Source organism: Lissotriton vulgaris, chromosome 3_1 (genome assembly GCF_964263255.1).
Source record: "Lissotriton vulgaris chromosome 3_1, aLisVul1.2, whole genome shotgun sequence".
Lineage (NCBI taxonomy): Eukaryota > Metazoa > Chordata > Amphibia > Caudata > Salamandridae > Lissotriton > Lissotriton vulgaris.
In genome coordinates, this window is record NC_141689.1 from 315,033,959 (window position 1) to 315,057,322 (window position 23,364).

Genomic DNA, 23,364 nt, shown 5'->3' on the forward strand with positions numbered 1-23,364 from the left:
GTTTTGGCCTCAACACTGCTTAAACCACACAGGTGTCTATTGCAGATTAGGTTCCAGAGCTGTGCAGGTCAAAGCCTATCCTTAGTTGCCCACAACGTGATCCTGCTCAGAAGCACTGGTAATGCCGGAAGATGGATCTGAGGACTGGACACACTGGTCGACTAACGCCGCAGCTTTACACTGCAGCCTATGCTTGTTTAGGAGCTGCTCACTGCTCCACATTTACTTTTCTCCTCATTCTGGGGCAGCTCAACTCCTTCTTCCTGCATAGGAGCTCCATTGTGTCTAGTAGGCTGGCTTCACCTTTCAGCTGGACTGCAGAAGGTGGCCATGCTTGTCCTCATTGAGGCTTCTGTGCCCAGGGGTGCCAAGTGCTAGACGTCAATCGGGGAGCCGAAGATGTGCTGAGACGTGAAGCAATGACGCGTACTTCTCAGTCTGCGTCACAAGGTGTCATCCAGTCATAGGCAAGGTGCCCTCTCCTCATACCTACCTCCTCCCCTCCTATTTGTGGCCTGTAAACTGCCCTTGCGTCTCGTGACAGTAAGTACCTCTTCTGTTGCCTCGGTGCCTATGTGAGCCTCTGGGTGGGGTAAGGGAGCTGCTATGAGAAAATGGCCCTTTTTGTGTGGTCACCCCCAGGCCTTTGCTGAATTTTATTGCTGGTTTTTAGACAATACACATTGGGACAATGCTGTCCAGTGCCCAGTGTGTATGTGTGTGCTCTGACCACTCAGATACATAGAAATTGATTTAACCCTGATCGGCTTATTTAAATTTTCCATATGGCCCTACTATATGATGTGTAAATACATCTATGGCATGAAAAGTTAAATATCATCTGTGGACTCCAATATTTATTGTCTAATCAACAAGTGTGACAAAGAAAAACATGACTTTAGGCTTACCATTCTAGCCTAACTGCTGCAGTGTAAAATCTGCAGTGATGCCTGTTAAAATAACCCTTTTTAATAGGTAAACACTTCCTTTTTAAATATTAGTAAGTCAGCCCTGTTGCAAAATGGCTTCAGACCATTTAATACACTCTGGTTTTTAAAATTTTTGATCACACTGTTTTGGACTTTTTACTGTTGGCGAGTCGCATTACTTGTAACCACGGTATGCACAAGGTAAACGGACTGCGCGTTCTAACCACCAGTGTCCACCATTTAAGATCAGGCAGGTTCAGCGCAGCAAAGGGTACAGGGCACCTGTCTGGTTACACATGTGTGGGCTGCGTATGTGAGACTTCTGTCATGTGCAGCCCAGTAACTGCACAGATAATGTGCTGCACACAGGTATCCTGGCACAGGGGGGACTCTGCAGGGCTAGATATTAACCTGGGGTATGCCTTATAATATTTAGGGGGCACTCATAGGGAAAGTCAGTATGATTGATTGTTTTGATTGTAAAGACACTTTATTGTACACATAGGAGGAAATCTACCTTAGAGTGAAGTTTTGCTTCCCTTTGGTCCATCACAATTTCAAATTGGGGTGAAACATGCTCCAGGATGGACTACACAAATCCCAAACACATATCTGTATGGGTCATCCAGACCTGTCAAATTTGCCTGGTTCAGCTCGAGTCAGAGCCCAGGTCTTTTGTCATACTACTTGGCCAAATAAATTAAATTTCTCCCCAGCAGATGGAACAAAGGGCACCCCATGCAAAAGGAGTAATTACTTGTGCTTCCATCAGCTTCTGAGGTGGAAGGGGTGGGGATGAGAATCTGCATCTGTCGAGTACCTGTCCCACTGTACATGGGCTGGGGACAGCCCAGGCCTACTGAACAAAGGAGGAAGCCCAGACAACTGGAGCTAACACGGGAGGGGGCTCCTCTTTGAAGTTTTAGTGGGAAAGGCCCTAGCAGTGATATCAGCGAGGGGGGGGAGCTAAGACTCCAAGAGCAGATGTGACCATTGACTCCTGAATGACAAAATCTTGAACTATTCTAGCAAGCAATGCAGGAGGTTTGGGACAGGGGTGATGTGACACCCTAGGATTGGCTAGGGGGCATGGCCTCTATCCCCTTCCATCCCTTTTCAACATTCTTGCACAAAAGAGAGAAAGAGCCATTTGTGCTGTTTGTGTTTTTTTACTGCTGGACCCTGGGACTGTGACAGCCATGGACAACTGGAAGGAGAAACCCCCTGATGCCCAAAAGGACCAAGGACTCTCCCCCAGTTGACCGCAAGTCCAGTGAGTCTCTCCAATAGCCAGGAAGGCTGCCCCCTTAAGCCCACTGAGAACCAGTTGTGAAAAAGATATGGACCTCTGTGTTCAGAGACAAAGACCAGGATGAGAGCTAGTGCAGGGAGGCAGTGAAAGCAGGTCCCTGTAAAGTACTCCACTGAAACTGCTCCTGGTGACTAGAGCTCACCACCTTGAGTAAAATGAACCCAAGAGCCACGCATTTGGCCCATCGGGGCTGAGCTGTGGCCTGTTACAGAATTTGACATTTTACCCCCCCCCCCCCCCCCACCCACCCCCACCTTTGGAAGCAAAGTGCGTGGAGCTCCATTGATTCTCCTAGAGTTACCCTCAGATGGCCATGGCCCACGGTTCAGCATGATAAATATTTGAGAATGTCTGCCCAGATAGGGGGCATGCGTGGGGCCCCTACCCCAGGCTCTTTAAAGGCCTCACCCGGTGCCCCTTTATCCCAGAAGGCTGATGCAAGAAAACAGGGGAAGTGTTGGCATGCCTCCTCCAAAGAAAGGAAGGCCCCAGGACCCCTTCTCTGGGTCTCAAGAAAGCAGAAGATTGGAGAAGCACCATTGCACCTCCACAATGGTGGATGGTTCACTCCCGCTCCCAGTGCCTGTGTCTGGGGGGAGCAGAGTAGCCACCTCCCTCACCACACCCTGCCCATAAAAAGCAGGCTGCCCGTGACTGCATCGTCAAAGAAAGAGACAGCCGAGTGGGGAGTGTCAGAGGCAGCCACGGGTGGGCTCCCTGAGCTGCCCCTAAATTTTTGACTGGTGCAGTCATGTCCAGTTTGCTGTTGAGGATGATTCCGTGGTTCCTTGCGTAGATTCTGGGTGTAGGTGTGTATATCAGTCTAAGTTTGGCTGTCCACCAGTTGCAGTCCCATGGAGAGGTGTTCTTGCCAAAGATCATTATTTCTGTCTTGTCTGAATTGAGCTTGAGACGGCTGGCTTTCATTCAATTAATGACTAAGGCCATGCAGGCGCTGAACTTGTTTTTTGTGTTGGGGTCTTGTCTGAAAGGGATATTATGAGTTGTGTTGCATTGACGTAGGAGAGGATGTTAATGTAATGTGTGCAGAGAACATTGGCCAGGCGGATCATTCATATGTTAAAGAGAGTGGGCCTGAGTGGTGAACCTTGAGGAATACGCAGATGAGTTTGCGGGCTTTCGAGCAGTAAGGCTGACAGCTTGTGTTCTATCCATTAAGAAGGAGCAGATCCAGCAGACACTGGTTCCTAGGAAGTCAATCCTGTGCAGGCATCTGATGAGCAGGCACCTGATGAGGATGAGGTGTGATGCCATTTCAAACGCTGCTGAGAGGTTCAAGAGAATTTGGGCTTCTGTATCTCCTCTGTCGAAGATCATGCAGATGTTGTCTGTTGCAGCATAAGAGCTATTTCTGTGCTGTGGTTGAGCATTAAACCAGGCTGCATGGCATTGAGGAGCTAGTGTTTGCTTAAGTGGTCGGTGAGGCTTCAGTTGACTAGCTTCTAGAAGACCTTGGCTGGGTATGATAGAAGGGAGATCAGTCTATGGCTGGAGAGCATGGCTGGGTCACAGGATTGTTTCTTGAGCATGGAATGATGTGGCATGTTTTCAGGTGTTCGGAATATGAAGTCAATGAAGGTGTTTGGGATGGTGGTTAGTTGGTTAGTGCTTTGCTGATCTGTAGGAATCCTAAGGTGAAGGAATGGAGGGTACAAGAGTCAGATAGGTCCCCTGAGTTGATAGAATTCATGGTAGTGGCACTTTTGACTGTGGTAATGGTGGGTCCAAATGTCAGGGTTTGTTCTTCGGCTGTGATGGAAAGTTGAGTTGTGACAGTGACATGGCCCGGTTGAGGGTTGAAATTGCTATATATGGAAGTCATTTTGTTACAGAAGTATTTCTAGAGCTTGTTGCAAAGGTCTTGCAAGGGGGTGATTTTGCTGGAGGGGGTAGGAGGTGGGTAAAATCTTTGATAATGGCAAAGATTTCCTTGCAGCTGTATCTGGCTGCGTTGATGTGGTCTGCAAGAACTGTGGTCTTGGTGTTCTGTATCTGCTGAATTTGAAGATGTCTTTATCTTTGGTGCCTTAACTTTTTCTCCATTTACACTCCAATTCATTGCAGTGGCATTTCATAAGTTTGAGTTCCTCTGTGTACCAAATGGCCTGTGGATTGGGGTCAGGCTCTTCCTGTTGGGATGATCTCTTGAGGGGAACAGGATGTCGGCGTATGGGGTGATCCAGCTGTAGAGGTCCTTGATGGCTTTTTGTAAGTTTCTGGCATGTTTGGGCCGGTGAGCCGAGGGTGGAAGCCCATCCCTCTTCTGAGTTACTTTTCAAGCTAAAAAGGGCACACCGGGTGGTGGTAGGCCTTTTGTGATGTGTGATGGGTATGCTGAAAATGATGAGGTTTGTCCAGCTGGCTGCTCCACTCTGATGTTGCTGATTTAGGAGAAAATTGTGTCCAACAGGTGCATGGCGATTTAACTGGGTGCAGTAACATACTGGGTGAGGCCAAGATTTCAGAGGTTTTCAAGAAGGTTCATAGAGTTTGGACTAGTAAGAAGGACAGTGAGGAGGTTGGACCCCTTCCACTTGAAATCCAAGGACAAAAAGATGTCCAACGATCCTAAGGTTGATCGTCTAGGTGACTCCATGAACATAGCAAAGCTGAAATATACATTCCTGCAAAGAATCACATCTAACCATTTGCAACTGAACCTGGACTAAACTTTACTGTTGCCCTCTGCCTGACACCCTGAGAGTCACTAAGTCCTCCCCTTAAGGTCCTAGGGGTCTTGGAAATGTATAACTCTGATTGTTTTGATTCCAAAAAAGTAAGTGCACTTTTCAAAACTTGTACTCAGCAGCTTAAAGTGGTTTTCCTATTGGCAGTTCTAATATGTCAAGTTGAATTTCAGGTTTGTCCCATGCAGAGAAGTTTTTTGCTAAAAAATACGCCAAAGTCCCTTTACAGATTGGAACTTAAAAACGTTTTCAAAGTTCCGTACCTCCAAGCCATAGCTGAGACAATATTATTGGTGTATTAGGCCAGCGTTCCATCACAATCCACCTCAAATCCCACCTAGGTCTCGGCCTACTGCAACCAGTGACAACCATTGGCACTTTGCACTTCTTGGCACTTCTTCTACCAAAATCTGTAAAAGTTCAAATCTTCAGTTCCATTTATTGGATGTTTATTGTTTTGGTATCATTTTGCTTATGATATTTTCCTCTTTTTTTTATAGATTGGAGAGGATTTCTATTGGATTTTAACCAACAGGGCAGTGACGTAATTACTTGTGGTGCACCCCAATCCACCCCAACTAATAAACTACTTATTCACAAGAGCACAACTCTGGTCATTAAGCACAACACTAAAACACTTCCCATATAACCCAGTGCAGCTCAATATTCTTCTAACAAAGCATGCATACTGTCTGCTACTCTGTGCTTTGGCAAGGGTTTTGAAGCACAACAAAATTGCCAATACAATAAATTATACAACAGAGATAAACAACCTTTTTTCTGCGGCCAAATTTATCAAAGGATACGTTTAGTCCATCCCTAATGACAGCACAATTGACAAACAAAGGCCACTGTAGCAGAAGGCTGCCATCTTTCCAGGTAGACTTTAACTCATTTTTTTTTTTACAAATGTGGCCTCATTAGGATAGAAGAAAGAAGAGATTGAGACAGAAATAAGGAAGCTTGATCTCCTTCTGTGTATACAAGGAAAAAACACAATGTGTACCAACCCAGGACCAGGTGTGAGAGCCAGGCATTCTGGAAACATGTGAAGATAAGAAGGTCCACTCCAAGTTTGGAATGGTGGTGGAAGAAGGAGAGCATCCGCATTGGTTAGTAATTGAGTGATAGGCCTGTGCTTAAGTTCTTTCAGGAGCTGCCCATTAACAATAGAGTGCACTGCAAGTTCTAATGTATACTACTTTGCACCGGCTAGAGGATCAGCCATTCCATTCATGTATTCTCCGCTGATGCTGAATGGCCCAGCTAGAAATCATTTGATTGTGTAGCTCCTTGTACCTTCAAACACCTTGATTTTACCAAACTCATGCAGGGTGGAGGCATGTCATGGTGAAGAATCCTGCCAGTGGATCGCTGTGTGGTTAGAAGTCCATTGACATTCTAATCATATGAAATACATTAACAAGACGTATTTAAGCATTAAAACAGATCCCAGTAACAGTGCTAGGAGGGGAAACATTGTTTACAACGCACGTGTTACAACGCGTGTCATTACAACACATTTTTTACATCGCAAAATCCATTACAACGCATGTCATTACATCGCATAATCCATTACAACGCATTCCCCAAAGTAACGCCCCAGCGGAGTTAGAATAGTAATTATGTTGTCATGGATTATGCGTTGTAACGACATGTGTTGTAATGGATTTTTCAATGTAAAAAATGCGTTGTAATGACAAGCGTTGTAACACGTGTGTTGTAAAGTGTCATATTCTGCTACGAGACCATGGAAATGGCATACAAGTTTATACATATGATATTTTAATGTTATGAGGAACTTATGAGAGCCAGAGATGTTGTCGAGCACATTGGTCTTATTGGTGCCTTTAATAGCTGATGTGTTTCTTTTTTTTAGCCCTTGTTTGTAACTTAGTTCTGCATTCCTTGAATGTGTCTCAAATAAATGATGTCAACATGTTATGTAACAAATGCTTTGAGGTTCCATGAGAATGCCAACTTTTATTTAACCATTAATAATGTGCAAACAAAACTGATATCATGCAGGAAACTGAGGACTCTATCTGTTAAACTTTAAATTCCATAACATCATGCATTTATGTCAAGTATCCTATTTAACCCTATCAGTCATAAATAGTCAAATTTTTGTTGTGCCTTCCACCCACTTTATCCTCTCTGATGTTGTCTGCTTTACGGCATTGTGTGCTTACCTTCCAAAAATAATAAAGTGCCTGGGCTTCCTGCAAAAACATGTCTAGAAAATCAGCTTTTTCTGCATGGTCACCCCAGATATGTGTCTTTTCTACAACCTATTGTTTCTGGCATTATATCTGCACACTTTATCCCTGCTAAACAGAAGTAAAATGCCTGTGTTCCACCTTTAAGCATAGTAGGATTGGCATATCCCTGATTGACAGATTTAGCTTGCCTTTAAGTAGTGTATATTGTGCAGAAAATGCACCTCGGGCCTGTAAGTTAAATGTGGCTTGTGGACTGCAGAATCTATTGTGCCGTCCACGTGGTTGGCCTGTAACACATACCTTTAGGCCTACCATGCTTAGTCTGACTGCGGCAGCCCAGAAAAACATATGCCAAACCTGTCAAAATGACCTTTTTTAAAAGACAGGAAATCCAGCTTTTAAATATTTATGTCACTCCTAAATACACCTTGTCAACCACAAGGGAGAGTGCTTGATATTTAAAAGTAGAACATGTGTTAAATTAAAGTTGGTATATTCCTCCAGTGACTAGCCTCCCAAAAGCTATTTTCTCCAGTAGGGCTGGAGATGGATCCTAAAAAATGTCAAATTACAGAATACAAACTTTAATCTAATCCTTGTGCCAGGAAACTCTTAAAATATTAAGTCATGTTTTCATATGTATTGAACATCCCATTCATTGATGAAGTTGAAGTTTCTATTACATTTGTAGGAAAAGTAACTTTTAGAAAGGTACTTTTTTCCCTGTCTGAAGCTTCTGGATGCAACTTTGCATTAACCTGCTAGCAACTGCCATGCCAGTGCTTAACATTAATGGGGTGTGTTAACTTCTGCCAGAGCAGAATAATGGCTTTCCCCTAGGTGCAGGGGGACAGGGTATGGGGCATGCGACGCCCATCAGCTCAGGCAGGTCAGTTGGGGTGGGCCAGGATATTTGTTAATTCAAAATGGACAGAGGTGAGGCCAGCCTATTCATAGTGTAGTTTAAAGGTATCCCATTAAGGCAAAGCCTTTGTTCTCAAGGCCCACACAAGCCGGGCTGGCCCCAAACCCAGAGGGAGGGAAGCTACTTTCAGAACCACTTTAGAGTAAATACAGAGGAGGGAACTGCCCATTACCATAAACGCAACACTGACTGGCACACAAGCTCCCTCAAATGGCACAAGGCCTGTGCCATCTTGGACTTCCCTTTGAATGGTACAATGTGGGACAGTTTGCAGTAAGGCAAACAGGATGTGCTGCAAAAGTGGGGAGCTTGCCCCCGGTAACTTTTTCCACATTGGTTGTTGAGTTTCCAGCGGTCATCCCCACCCACTGGCTGGGGCAAACTATAAATGTGGCAACCCAAAGAACCCTCCTTGGAACCCTTTCTGTGCCAAACGGAATGATCTGGAGAGGACTGGACCTGCGGTCTGTGACCTGAGTGGAGGCCTGAAGGACTGTACCTGCTTCTTCATGTACTCAGGATAAAGAAATGGACACCAAAAGTCAGTTGGCTTTGGTGACAAGGATGCAACAAGCTACAAGAGGCATTTTTCCTATAGTGGCCAATTGACCAGTACTAACTGAACGTGGACTGGTCCTTTCTGGTGGCATCTGCTGGAGTGTATCCTGGCAGCTAAATGCTATCACTGAGATCCCAGGAGCCTTATAAGTGACCCACAGGAGCTGCTATAGAAACACTGTAAAGTAGAGACTTAGATCATTTTGTGACTTCCAAGACTTTCAGAGCAGTCAGTAGGACTTCACTGAAAAGTTGTCCAATTTTAATTCCATTTCTTTGGATAAAAGTTGAGGCTTGCCCTGCTGGAGAACTTTCAGCTCCATAAAAAAAGACTAACTGCCTGATAACGAGTTTGGCGAAGCAGGAGTGGACCGTCACGCCAGCACCCTGCTCCCACACCACAAAACACGACCACCTGCCAGATGAGGAGTTTTCTTCTGGTCTGGTAGGTGGTGCTTTGGCCGTTTCAGGCGGTGAGCCTTAGAAAGAAACCACAATGGAAACATCAAAGCCTGTTCCTGCACAGCATGGTCTGTGCAGCCCATGCTGTGCGGGAACAAGGTGTGCTTGACCACAGGGAGGCGCATCATGCATGCATCCCCGGGCATCAAGGCAACAGGGGGCCCTATAGGCCCCACTTTATTCCTCACCGCCACACTTTTCATGGCGAAAGTAGGTACAATAGCAATGGTCAGAGTCTATCGATTAGCTTTAACATCAAATGTTATACAAGCATTTAGTCATGTATGGAACAAAAAGATAATTACATCCAAAACGTGCTTATACTTTTATTCGTTATTTTAGCACATTATTCATCAGGTACCCAATTTGAATCAATGAGTACCAAGGTTTATGAAATGTCAATACATTCAAACATGAAGAATGTGTCATTCAATTACTTCATTGAATCACATAAATGCCTACGGGCACTGCTCACATATAAATGTAATAGTACAGAGCTTCATGTAGAGAAGACAGCACAAATTATATCAAATACTAACATTTCAACGTGCTCAAAGTGATGGAAACAGGGAAACAGTTAAGCGGGATAGGTGTGATGGGAAAGAAGTGAGGACTGGGTAAAGGTGGTTGTGACTTTAAAACAATCACAGTGGTATAAAAATAGGCCCTTTACAGTCTATAATACGATCTGTAGTTCCAATGTGCTCTTAAACATAGGATCCGTTATATTCCGTTAGTTAGTCCTATGATTAGAGAATGGATATAGTCTGGTCTACGTTTCGACCCCCTGGTTAAAGGGTAGATTGTATCCTCATACTGGGGTCTTCTTCAGGACAAGGAGAGACAGGAGCGCCTATGGATAGTAATTTTCAATGAGTGTGTCATGTTGTAAATAAGCTCAGTTTAGCACATGGATGGCGTTTATCAGATTTAAAATGCTTACTTTATAGAAGGCCCTTGGGTTGCCATTGTGGGAGGACCGTCATGGGTTCCTTTCTTTACAAATGGTGATCCTGCATTCATCTAAAAAGGGGAGTATTTATTATTGTCAGAGGCCTTGGGTAGCCTGTGCACACACTAATTATCAAAAAACCTAACGGGGTACTTACTGGGACATGAGGCTTTCCTTTCAGATGGTTAGTTCTTGTCTTTCTTGTCTTACAATGGTCACATCTAGACCGACGTTTGTGCGGTTAAGAATCTCGCACCCCACGCGGTTCTAGAGGGGAGGAATGCAAAAATGGCCAGGTATTAATGGCGAGTTCACTAGAGATTAAATTAGGAAAATTGCGTTATATCATTAGTGGAAATTAGGCAGATATCTAGTCAATAACTAAGTGAAAAACCCATAGGTTGTACATGTTAGCGTTAAGAGTCGGCGCTGATAATTGAATGGTTAATTATGGGAAAAGGGTACGATCAGCGCGATCATGTCACCATGTAAAATGAGAACCGAAAGGTATCTCAGTATTAACTGTTCAGGCAGCGTGGGTTTAGATATACGAAAACGGATCGTATGGTAGCTCACCGTTGAGTTGGACGATTTCAGTTTTATACACGGTGCTGCATCCTCGCTAGATGGGTCATGAGTGAACGGCCGCGAGGTGCAGCCGCTGGATACCGACTGGGGGCTCGCCTGAGCTCAACCAATCAGAAGGGAATCTGGCTAGGGAACGTATAAAAACATCCACTTCATTCAGATTCCGGTAGGGGCTATCCACAGGGATAGGTCTGTGTCTCTTATATCTTCATTATACCGGGCAGGGCGCGATCTAGTATTCCGGATCAGCTACCCGGGAGTTAGAACCCATAGTCAACAATGCTTGCAAGGAAATGATGAAAACGTCACTAAATTTATATCTACATGAAGATCAGAGTTTGCACTAATTCTCTAGGGAAGACAGCTGTGGTAAAACTGCTAGGGAGATGTTAATATGCAACAGGAAACACAGTGTATACATTTATTTATCACATATTAAGAGGCAGTATACTGATTGCTGAACTTAAACATGGCATCACTCGGTATAAAGCATTTGCTCAAATAAACAGATCGATTGCTTATAGACATGTTATTGCCAGATGTAATATACAAGAAATCTCTTTGGTAACTGTTTCAAGGTGGCCTTGGGTTTTTAAAGCGGACACCTAACCAAGGAATCACATGCTCACAAATAAGCATATAGGCAATGTTGTTTCTACATCACTACATATATTGTGCCTTTCAACTGATCAGTGCCATTTGTGAGAAAGTGGCATCTTGTTCATTGAGACCATTTTGGACAGAGTCAAAGGACTGCATCCACTTGCATTCACGTAGATTCATGATGGAATCCAAATCGCCACCACGAGCACCAAGCGTGATCTTCTCAATGACGACCCATTTGAGAGATTCAGGTGTGTGTGTCATAGTCATGAAATGTTCTACTAAGGGTGCTCCTGTAGTTTGACACCTTATCCTACTGCAGTGTTGCAGTATACGGTTTTTTACCTTTTGTTTCGTTTGTCCTATGTAGATGTACCCACATGGGCAGAAAATGGCATAAATCACTCCCTGACTGTTGCAATTTGTCAGTATCTTCAGGTTAACGGTCAGATTATTGTGCGTAATTGCCTTAGTTTCTATACACATAGCACAGGCTTTACATTTGGTGCATTTGTAGTTACCCACTGCAGTGGGTAGATTCCACATAGTCTGTATATTGGGTGCAGGAGGGGTGTCAAGCATTGAACGAACAACGTAGTCCCGGATGCTTTTCGCTCTTTTGAATGCATGCATCCGGGGGTCTGGTGTTTCTATTGTCTCTGATACGATGTGCCAATGTTTATTGATGATTTTACGGATATCATTGCTCTTACTACAGTATGTAGTGACACAGATCATCTTGTCTTCAGGTGGTGACCGGTCCTTGGGTACCAGTAAGGTTTCTCTGTCACTGAACCAAGCTCTCTTGCGGGCTCTCTTGACCAGTCTCTTGGGGTAGCCTCTGTCCATTAATCGAACAATAAGATCATTAGATTCAGCAAAATAGTCATCTTTCAGAGTACAGTTCCTCCGGATACGGAGGAACTGTCCGAATGGGAGATTGTCTCTTAAAGCCCTGGTGTGGTGGCTTGAGTATCTAAGTAGTGTATTTCGTTCTGACTGTTTCCTGTACAATGTGATATATAGCAATCCTTCATGTTCCTTAATGCTGATATCCAAGAAATCAATAGATTGGTTGCTACTACTACTGGTGAATTGAAGTTGAGTTGGCAAAGGAATTATGGGGTGAAAGTATGTAATGCTGCTCAAAATCACTCATGTAACCCCCACCTATTTAAGGGATACGATGCAGGTAATCAACCTTATGGATCAACGACCCTTTGATAAGAACACCCAACTCCTTGTAACTATGGACATCGTGTCACTCTACACGAGTATTCCACAGATACCAGCACTAACAACAATACGGAGAGCACTGTCTACTAGGCCTCAACCAGCGGAGGTACCTACAGAATTTCTAATTGATCTTTTGAATATCGCAATGACCAAGAACTTTTTTATATTTCAGGACAAATATTTCATGCAGTGCAAGGGAGTAGCGATGGGGGCAGCATTCGCCCCAGACCTAGCGATTATATACATGAGTGATTTTGAGCAGCATTACATACTTTCACCCCATAATCCCTTTGCCAACAAAATCATGGAATACCGCAGATACATCGACGACATCTTGATGATCTGGAGCGGACAGAGGGAAGATCTGGAGGAATTCACTCGATGGTTGAATACCCAATCACAAGACATTCAATTCACCAGTAGTAGTAGCAACCAATCTATTGATTTCTTGGATATCAGCATTAAGGAACATGAAGGATTGCTATATACCACATTGTACAGGAAACAGTCAGAATGAAATACACTACTTAGATACTCAAGCCACCACACCAGGGCTTTAAGAGACAATCTCCCATTCGGACAGTTCCTCCGTATCCGGAGGAACTGTACTCTGAAAGATGACTATTTTACTGAATCTAATGATCTTATTGTTCGATTAATGGACAGAGGCTACCCCAAGAGACTGGTCAAGAGAGCCCGCAAGAGAGCTTGGTTCAGTGACAGAGAAACCTTACTGGTACCCAAGGACCGTGCACCACCTGAAGACAAGATGATCTTTGTCACTACATACTGTAGTAAGAGCAATGATATCCGTAAAATCATCAATAAACATTGGCACATCGTATCAGAGACAATAGAAACACCAGGCCCCCCGATGCATGCATTCAAAAGAGCGAAAAGCATCCGGGACTACGTTGTTCGTTCAATGCTTGACACCCCTCCTGCACCCAATATACAGACTATGTGGAATCTACCCACTGCAGTGGGTAACTACAAATGCACCAAATGTAAAGCCTGTGCTATGTGTATAGAAACTAAGGCAATTACGCACAATAATCTGACCGTTAACCTGAAGATACTGACAAATTGCAACAGTCAGGGAGTGATTTATGCCATTTTCTGCCCATGTGGGTACATCTACATAGGACAAACGAAACAAAAGGTAAAAAACCGTATACTGCAACACTGCAGTAGGATAAGGTGTCAAACTACAGGAGCACCCTTAGTGGAACATTTCATGACTATGACACACACACCTGAATCTCTCATATGGGTCGTCATTGAGAAGATCACGCTTGGTGCTCGTGGTGGCGATTTGGATTCCATCATGAATCTACGTGAATGCAAGTGGATGCAGTCCTTTGACTCTGTCCAAAATGGTCTCAATGAACAAGATGCCACTTTCTCACAAATGGCAGTGATCAGTTGAAAGGCACAATATATGTAGTGATGTAGAAACAACATTGCCTATATGCTTATTTGTGAGCATGTGATTCCTTGGTTAGGTGTCCGCTTTAAAAACCCAAGGCCACCTTGAAACAGTTACCAAAGAGATTTCTTGTATATTACATCTGGCAATAGCATGTCTATAAGCAATCGATCTGTTTATTTGAGCAAATGCTTTATACCGAGTGATGCCATGTTTAAGTTCAGCAATCAGTATACTGCCTCTTAATATGTGATAAATAAATGTATACACTGTGTTTCATGTTGCATATTAACATCTCCCTAGCAGTTATACCCCAGCTGTCTTCCCTAGAGAATTAGTGCAAACTCTGATCTTCATGTAGATATGAATTTAGTGACGTTTTCATCATTTCCTTGCAAGCATTGTTGACTATGGGTTCTAACTCCCGGGTAGCTGATCCGGAATACTAGATCGCGCCCTGCCCGGTATAATGAAGATATAAGAGACACAGACCTATCCCTGTGGATAGCCCCTACCGGAATCTGAATGAAGTGGATGTTTTTATACGTTCCCTAGCCAGATTCCCTTCTGATTGGTTGAGCTCAGGCGAGCCCCCAGTCGGTATCCAGCGGCTGCACCTCGCGGCCGTTCACTCATGACCCATCTAGCGAGGATGCAGCACCGTGTATAAAACTGAAATCGTCCAACTCAACGGTGAGCTACCATACGATCCGTTTTCGTATATCTAAACCCACGCTGCCTGAACAGTTAATACTGAGATACCTTTCGGTTCTCATTTTACATGGTGACATGATCGCGCTGATTGTACCCTTTTCCCATAATTAACCATTCAATGATCAGCGCCGACTCTCAACGCTAACATGTACAACCTATGGGTTTTTCACTTAGTTATTGACTAGATATCTGCCTAATTTCCACTAATGATATAACGCAATTTTCCTAATTTAATCTCTAGTGAACTCGCCATTAATACCTGGCCATTTTTGCATTCCTCCCCTCTAGAACTGCGTGGGGTGCGAGATTCTTAACCGCACAAACGTCGGTCTAGATGTGACCATTGTAAGACAAGAAAGACAAGAAGTAACCATCTGAAAGGAAAGCCTCATGTCCCAGTAAGTACCCCGTTAGGTTTTTTGATAATTAGTGTGTGCACAGGCTACCCAAAGCCTCTGACAATAATAAATACTCCCCTTTTTAGATGAATGCAGGATCACCATTTGTAAAGAAAGGAACCCATGACGGTCCTCCCACAATGGCCACCCAAGGGCCTTCTATTAATTAATTAATTAATTAATTGCAAGTTTATATAGCGCTAGGATCGACTCCCGGAGGAGTATCTCCGCGCTTCGACCGCTGCGAAACCCTTCTTGGCTTCCCTGAGAGATGGTCCCTTAATGGGTATCTCCAGGGTGAGACCAGGCATCCCCGGCAGTCTGGTGGGGCCGTTAGTGAAGATGAGGCAAGCTGATGCCCAGAGTTGCCGAGTGTGATCGCTGATCAGAGTGGGCACCGAGGCGAGAGAATTATCGAGTCCGCTGACCCTGGTCCAGAAACCTGCCGCGTCGGGAATCGAACCCTGGTCCCGGGCCGTCCTCTGCTCTCGGGTCTGCCGCCTCTAACCAGTGAGCCACACTACTTCACTATAAAGTATAAAGTAAGCATTTTAAATCTGATAAACGCCATCCATGTGCTAAACTGAGCTTATTTACAACATGACACACTCATTGAAAATTATTATCCATAGGCGCTCCTGTCTCTCCTTGTCCTGAAGAAGACCCCAGTATGAGGATACAATCTACCCTTTAACCAGGGGGTCGAAACGTAGACCAGACTATATCCATTCTCTAATCATAGGACTAACTAACGGAATATAACGGATCCTATGTTTAAGAGCACATTGGAACTACAGATCGTATTATAGACTGTAAAGGGCCTATTTTTATACCACTGTGATTGTTTTAAAGTCACAACCACCTTTACCCAGTCCTCACTTCTTTCCCATCACACCTATCCCGCTTAACTGTTTCCCTGTTTCCATCACTTTGAGCGCGTTGAAATGTTAGTATTTGATATAATTTGTGCTGTCTTCTCTACATGAAGCTCTGTACTATTACATTTATATGTGAGCAGTGCCCGTAGGCATTTATGTGATTCAATGAAGTAATTGAATGACACATTCTTCATGTTTGAATGTATTGACATTTCATAAACCTTGGTACTCATTGATTCAAATTGGGTACCTGATGAATAATGTGCTAAAATAACGAATAAAAGTATAAGCACATTTTGGATGTAATTATCTTTTTGTTCCATACATGACTAAATGCTTGTATAACATTTGATGTTACAGCTAATCGATAGACTCTGACCATTGCTATTGTACCTACTTTCACTGACCCAGGTCAGAGAGTTCTTAGGGTATACCCCATTGAAACTCATTACACTTTTCATGGCGGGCTCACATTCATGACAAGTGACATGAAAAAGAACAGTAGTTACTACGGGGGATCCTGACTCTGGATGTGAATACACCAGGAGCACAGGGCTGCAGATGGGTTGAAACAATTGAATATTCCTCATAAGTTTACTACAAGGGGACGTGGTTGACCCCTGAAGCCCAGCAGGGAGACTTGCGCTGGGCTGGGCTGGACTTTGGCCGAATCCCAGAGACAGAGTGAGGGCACTTGAGGATGTGCCCCTGTGCCCGCAAGGGGCCGCAAATGCAGAGGACACTGAGAGTTTGGGGGGCCTATTGCTGAAGGGGTGCCACAGGTGGATTTTTGGAAGAAAAGCGGCTGTGCCACTCCCAGGGTGCCTATGGAAGACTCCTGAATCGCTGGCCCCCAAGTAACAAGCCACAATGGTGAAAGATAAAGAAAAGCTAACAAAATCCTAAACTACCTGCAGCCCCTCCCCAAGGTCATCAAGCCACAGGAGACAAATGTGGCGGGACACAGTGAGGAGGCGTCACAGATCATGGAGACGGCCCCCTTTCTGGCAGATGCATTAGTGGTGATCCAGACCACCAAGGATGACACGGTGCACATAATCTACACCATAGCCATTGATGTCACTTTGCTGGGGTGTGACCTGCACATGGTATCCGAAAGCGTGACTACCACCGAACAGAATGTGGATATGCTACAAGCGGAGGTCTGCTTCCTCAGGGATACAGTCATTGAACTTCAGAAACAGGTGATAAAGCTTTATGATCGGCCGGAGGACTCTGAAGGGAGATCACGGAGGAACAATCTATGATTTGTAGGGTTCCCTGAGAGGGCAAAGGGACCCTCAACTGAACTGTTCTTGGAGGGCTGGATTGTCACTGTCCTGGCTCCCAAGAAACTTTCAAAGTTTTTTTATGTTGAGAGATCACATAGGGCGTTGGTCCCCCCGCCTTGACGTGGTTCACCCCCAAGCGCTATCATTGCCTGTTTTTTAAATTACCAGGACAGAGGTGCAATCCTGTAAGGCACATGTACCAGGTGACCATTGCTGTTTGAAGGCCACCCCATATCATTTTATCCTGATTACACACAGCGGGTCCAAGACCAAAGGAAAACCTTTCTTGAAGTCAAACATCATCTACGAGACCTCAACGTATCGCCTTCTCTTACCGGCTAAGTTACAGTTTTTTTTGTGGCAGAGGTGAGCGACTGGCTAGATACCACTGGGCAACCGGGTGCCTGTCTGGTGCCACCAACAGAGTCTTCTAGCTTGTCTGTATTGGGCAGGCCTGCCTGGGATCGAAGGTGGCAGAACCAGAAGAAACTTGCAGTGGCGATGGAAGCTCGGGTGGATCCAGGTCTGCCCAGATGGGACGCTGCAGGCCAAGGGTTGGGACGGAGCACCCCAGGATCTGATGATAGATCCCAGCCTGTCGGAGGACACTAACACTTGAAAGCAGCAGTGTAGGGACATGCCTGGGTGACCTGGTGCATATTTGGCATACTCCATGCCTCATGGAAGATTATGCTTTGGCACTGCTCTATATCCTCTTCGATGCTAATGACAAGGGTAACTCGTCATGAACTTTCCATATATTTCAATGGAAAATGAATGTAAAATATTAAGGTGCCTTAGCAGCGAAGCGGTTAAAGAGCAGGCCTTCAATTCTGTGGAGTGGTCCTGTTCCTTAAATGGGTACAATTGCTCTATACGGCCCCTGTCGCCCGAATCTGGGCTAGTTATGGTATCTAAACCGTTGCATTGGACCGGTCCACCCGTCAAGGTTGCCCTTTATCGCCGCTCATTTTTGCGGCAGATGTGGAGCCTCTGGTGGCAGCACTGAGGGAACAATTGGGTGTGAGGGGGATATGTCTTGGGGACACCAATCACTTGGTTTCCCTATATACCGACAATACCCTAGTATATATCCATCAGCTGGCGCCGACGGTAGGTGTCCTCTCCGTGTTCCTGAGGTTTTGGGCTGTATCCAGTCTCTGTATAAATGCAGAGAAATACAAACCAATTCCACTGGGGAGGCTTGCGGTGGGGCCGAGGATGCATTGCCCTTGGTGGGGCTCCCCTGGGTGACAAATGAGACTAAATACTTGGGCTCATACGATTCTGGGGAAATCTACATCTGTCCATTATGGTCCGAATAGGAATCACAATAATTATTATCTTGCTCAAATTCCTCTACCTGCTACAGCACTCACTGTATAAAGTTCCCAGACACTACTTCCAAACACTGGAAAGGCTACTGGTGGAACTCATGTGGAGCTCCAAACGCAAACGTGTATGCTTTGCATGGAGATGGAGGGAAAGCGGATGCCACACAATGGGTGACCTGTACGAAAATGGTCGATTTATAAAGAGGAAGGCTGCGGAAACATCCCTCACTTTAGACACAGGCCAGTTTCTGCATTATGAAAAGATTTCGAAAGTAGCCCAAGAGGTGTGGCTGTCCTTCCCAGAGGAACACCCCAGTACTAATGTACTGAAAGTGATGCTCTATATGGCCCAGGGAGGGCGTTTAGTATCTCATCTTTAACGGGTGCTTTGAGATGACCTCCCGGGTGAGACTCTTCTGGTGCAGGAGTGCAAGTTCAAGTTCAAGTTCCAAAATTTGTAGAGCGCACTACTCACCCAGAGGGTCTCAAGGTGCTTGAGGGAGGGTAGTGATTTACTTATCGAATATCCAGGTTTTTAGTTGCTTTCTGAAAGAGAGGTGGTTCTGAGTGAGGCGGAGGTGGGTGGGGAGAGAATTCCAGGTTTTAGCCGCTAAGTAGGAGAAGGATCTTCCCCCCATGGTGGATCTGTGGATGCGCGGAATAGTGGCGAGGGCTTGATTGGATGATCGTAGTTGGCGGGAGGGGGTGTAGAAGGATAGACGGGTGTTGAGGCATTCCGGTCCCAGGTCGTAGAGGGATTTGTGTGCATGGGTGAGGAGATGGAACGTTATTCTCTTGTTGACAGGGAGCCAATGGAGGTCTTTCAGGTGGTCGGAGATGTGAGCATGCCGAGGGATGTTTAAGATGAGTCTGGCCGAGGCGTTTTGTATGCGTTGGAGTTTTTTCTGTAGTTTGGCTGTGGTTCCGGCGTAAAGGGTGTTGCCGTAATCCAATCAGCTTGTGACCAGTGCGTGGGTGACTGTTTTTCTTGTTTCGGTGGGGATCCAACGGAAGATCTTTTTGAGCATTCGTAGGATGTTGAAGCAGGATGATGAGACGGCGTTGACTTGTCTGGTCATCGAGAGGGAGGAGTCCAGGATGAAGCCCAGGTTACGTGCGTGGTCTGTAGGTGTGGGTGAGGTTCCGAGGGCCGGTGGCCACCATGAATGATCCCAGGCAGAGGGGGAAGATCCTAAGATGAGGACTTCAGTTTTGTCCGAGTTTAGTTTTAAACGGCTGTTCTTCATCCATTCGGCTACTTCTTTCATTCCTTCGTGTAAGTTGGTTTTGGCGGTGTTTGGGTTTTTGGTGAGGGAGAGGATCAGCTGGGTGTCTTCTGCGTAGGAGATGATGTTGAGGTTGTTTTGGCGCGCGATGGAAGTGAGGGGGCTCATGTATACGTTGAAGAGGGTGGGACTGAGTGATGATCCTTGTGGTATGCTGCAGATGACTTCGGTGGCCTCTGATTTGAAAGGGGGAGGCGGACTCTCTGGGTTCTTCCGGAAAGGAACGATGTGATCCAGTCCAATGCCTTTCCTTGTACGCCGATGTTGTTGAGGCATTGTATGAGGGTGCTATGACAGACTGTGTCGAAGGCTGCGGAGAGGTCAAGTAAGATGAGAGCAACTGTTTCTCTGTTGTCCAGTAGTGTTCGGATGTCGTCTGTAGCTGCGATGAGGGCGGTCTCGGTGCTGTGTTTGGCTCGGAAGCCTGATTAAGAGGAGTCGAGGGATTTGTTGGATTCGAGGAAGGTGGCGAGCTGACTGTTGACGGCTTCCTCGATGACTTTGGCGGGGAAAGGGAGGAGCGAGATGGGGCGGTAGTTCTTAAGTTCGGTGGGGTCAGCCGTGGGTTTCTTCAGAAGGATGCTGAGTTCGGCGTGTTTCCAGTTTTCCGGGAAGGTAGCAGTGTTGAGGGAGCAGTTGATGACGTCTCGGAGATGGGGTGCGATGATGGAGTCTGCTTTGTTGAAGATGTGGTGGGGGCAGGGGTCGGTTGGCGATCCTGAGTGGATGAAATTCATTAGGCGGATGGTGTCTTCAGTGGTGATTGGGTTCCATGCGCAGAGGTTGTTAGAGGGGAGTTTTGGTTCGGGGGTGGGTGGAGTGGGTTGGTCATCGGACTGGTTTTGAAAGCTGTTATGTATTTCAGCAATTTTGTTGTGGAAGAATGATGATAGAGAGTCGCAGAGGTCTTGGGAGGGGGTGATGTCGTTAGTGCCTGCGGAGGGGCTAGTGAATTCTTTGACGATGTTGAAAGGTTCCTTGCTGTTTTGGGCGTTGTTGTCAAGTCGATCCTTAAATGCTGATTTCTTGGTGGATCGGATGAGTTGGTGGTGTTTGCGGGTGGCGTTCTTGAGGGAGGTCAGGTTGTCGGTGGTAGGGTTTTTTCTCCAGGTTTTCTCGAGAATCCGACAGAGCTTCTTGGATTTCTTAAGGTCATCGTTGAACCAGGGGGCTTTTTTGTTACCTTGCTTGATTAGGTGGTTTTTCAAGGGTGCTAGTTCATCTGCGCTGTGTGTGATTCATTGTGTGAGGTTGGTGGCTGCTTGGTTAGGATCCGATGAATTGGCAGGGGGGTTTTGTTGAAGTGACGAGGAGAGCTGGTCGGTGGTGATTTGGTTCCAGTTTCTTCGGGGAATTGGTTTTGGAGGGTTGTGGGTCGTGTATTTTTTGTAGTGGAAGTGAACGCAGCTGTGGTCCGTCCAATGGAGGGCTGTGGTGTGATCGAAGGAGATGTGCTTGCTGGAGGTGAAGATAGGGTCAAGAGTGTGTCCGGCCGAGTGGGTGGGGGTGTTAACGAGTTGTTTGAGTCCGAGATTGGCTAGGTTGTCCAGAAGGGTGGTGGTGTTGTTGTTGTTTTTCTTGTCCAGGTGGAAGTTAAGGTCTCCTAGTAGAATGTAGTTCTCGGAAGGGAGGGCATGTGGGCTGATGAAGTCGGCGATGTCTTCACTGAATTGTGAGCGTGGTCCTGGGGGTCTGTAGATAAGGGTGCCTCTGAGTGTGGTTTTGGGGTCGGTGTGAATCTGGAAGTGAAGGTGTTCGGCGGTAGTGAGGTTATCGGGGGAGCTGGTCGTGAGGCAGATGGTGTTCTTATGGACGATGGCGATGCCACCTCCTGATTGGTGATGCGGTCCTTTCGGATGTACTTGTAGGTGTCAGGGATGGCTATGGCGATGTCAGGGGCTGATGAGGCGTTCATCCATGTTTCTGTAAGGAAGGTGACGTCCGGTGATGTAGTGTCGAGTAGGTTCCAGAGTTCGATGGAGTGTCTGTGGACTGAGCGGGTGTTGAGCAGTGCGTACTTTAGGTGGTTGGTGTCCGAGCTCAGTTTGGATTTTGAGGAATTGGTGTGGCTCCTGGTGCAGTCGAACTTGCAGGAGTGGCAGGCGAAGGGTCTATGGGTGTGTCCTGTGGCGGCTTTTTAGCAGTTTCGGAGTGGGCCGGGGTTAAGTGCTAGGAGCGCTGCGGCGTCGTATATTGTGCGGGTGGAGTGGATTTTGCGGGGGCCAGTGGGTCTGGCGCTGAGCGCGGTCCAGGCGCGGACGGGCATAGACGGGCTTACCTTTGGCGCACCTTCGGCGCGCATGGGGCGCGACCGCTGCGTGTGAACGCTGCACGTAAATGCATCAGTCATATGTGGATAGTGGGTGGGGAGGGGCGAGGGAGGATCAGCTGGGAGGCGGGGAGCGGGGCGGAGAGCCGGGCTGGGGGTCACAACAATAACAACAAAATGGCTGCAAGCCAAAAGGCGGCCGGGACGAGCTTGGGGTACAGGTACAGGTAATGGAGGTCACAACAACACCAGTGAGATCGGCACAATCAGGCGCGATTCTGCAAGCAGGCACAGGCAGCAATGTGAAATTATTAAATAATTAATGAGCAGTCTAGCGGCACAGCGGGGCAATGAAATCTAAGGCAGAGGCAGCAATGTCCAATCAATCAACAAACAATGCGCAGTCTTTCAATTAGGTGATGGCAGAGCAGCTTAATCCAAAACGAGTTCAGCAGAAGCAGCGCGAGCAGCGCTACGATACCAGGTTAAGGCGGGGAGAGGTGGGATGACGTAGTAGAAGAGCCCCTAACAGAACGTGAGTGGTTGCGAGTACTTTTGTGCATCAAGCCTACTTCAGCCGGTGGACCCTGTGCAGAATCTACAGGGCTGTTCGGGTGCATGCCCCCGATGCGGTGGGACAATGGCAACATTTCAAAAGTATGGTGTGGACATGCCAGTCCTAACTCCATACTGGGAGGCTATACTGCCACTTCTGAAAGGATTGTACCCAGAGAGGTTCAAACAGTACTTCTGGGTCTACTACCTGCCCCCAAAAATAAGACACTAAGCAGATTTGTCGTTCTGGGGTTGGAGTTAGCAAAAAGACGTACTGCAATAGCATGGTTGCACCCTGCACCATTTCGGACTGGAACATGGCTGAGGGACATGTGTGAATGGGTGACTGCGGAGGCAATTCAGATAAAGTAGGTCCGGAAGGACAAAAAACTTGAGGATGATCTCCGAGCATGAGCGTCTATGCTGGTGGATCTATAGGTGAGCCTTAGGATTTGACGATGTAGGTGACAAGACTTCCCCCAATATACTCACAGAAAGATGGTTGTAGACGATTGATTAACGAATATTCCCTAGGACACCTGAAATCCCCATACACCATACATTGCTATGGGCATGAGAGACCTTGACACAGAGGGGGGAGGGGTGGCTGGGAGTTAATAGGGTTTACATTGGCATAGAAATCTTTGGATGGAACTATGGGGAAAAAACTCCTCCAAATGGTTAATGTGATTACAATGGGTTCTATCTGCTGTC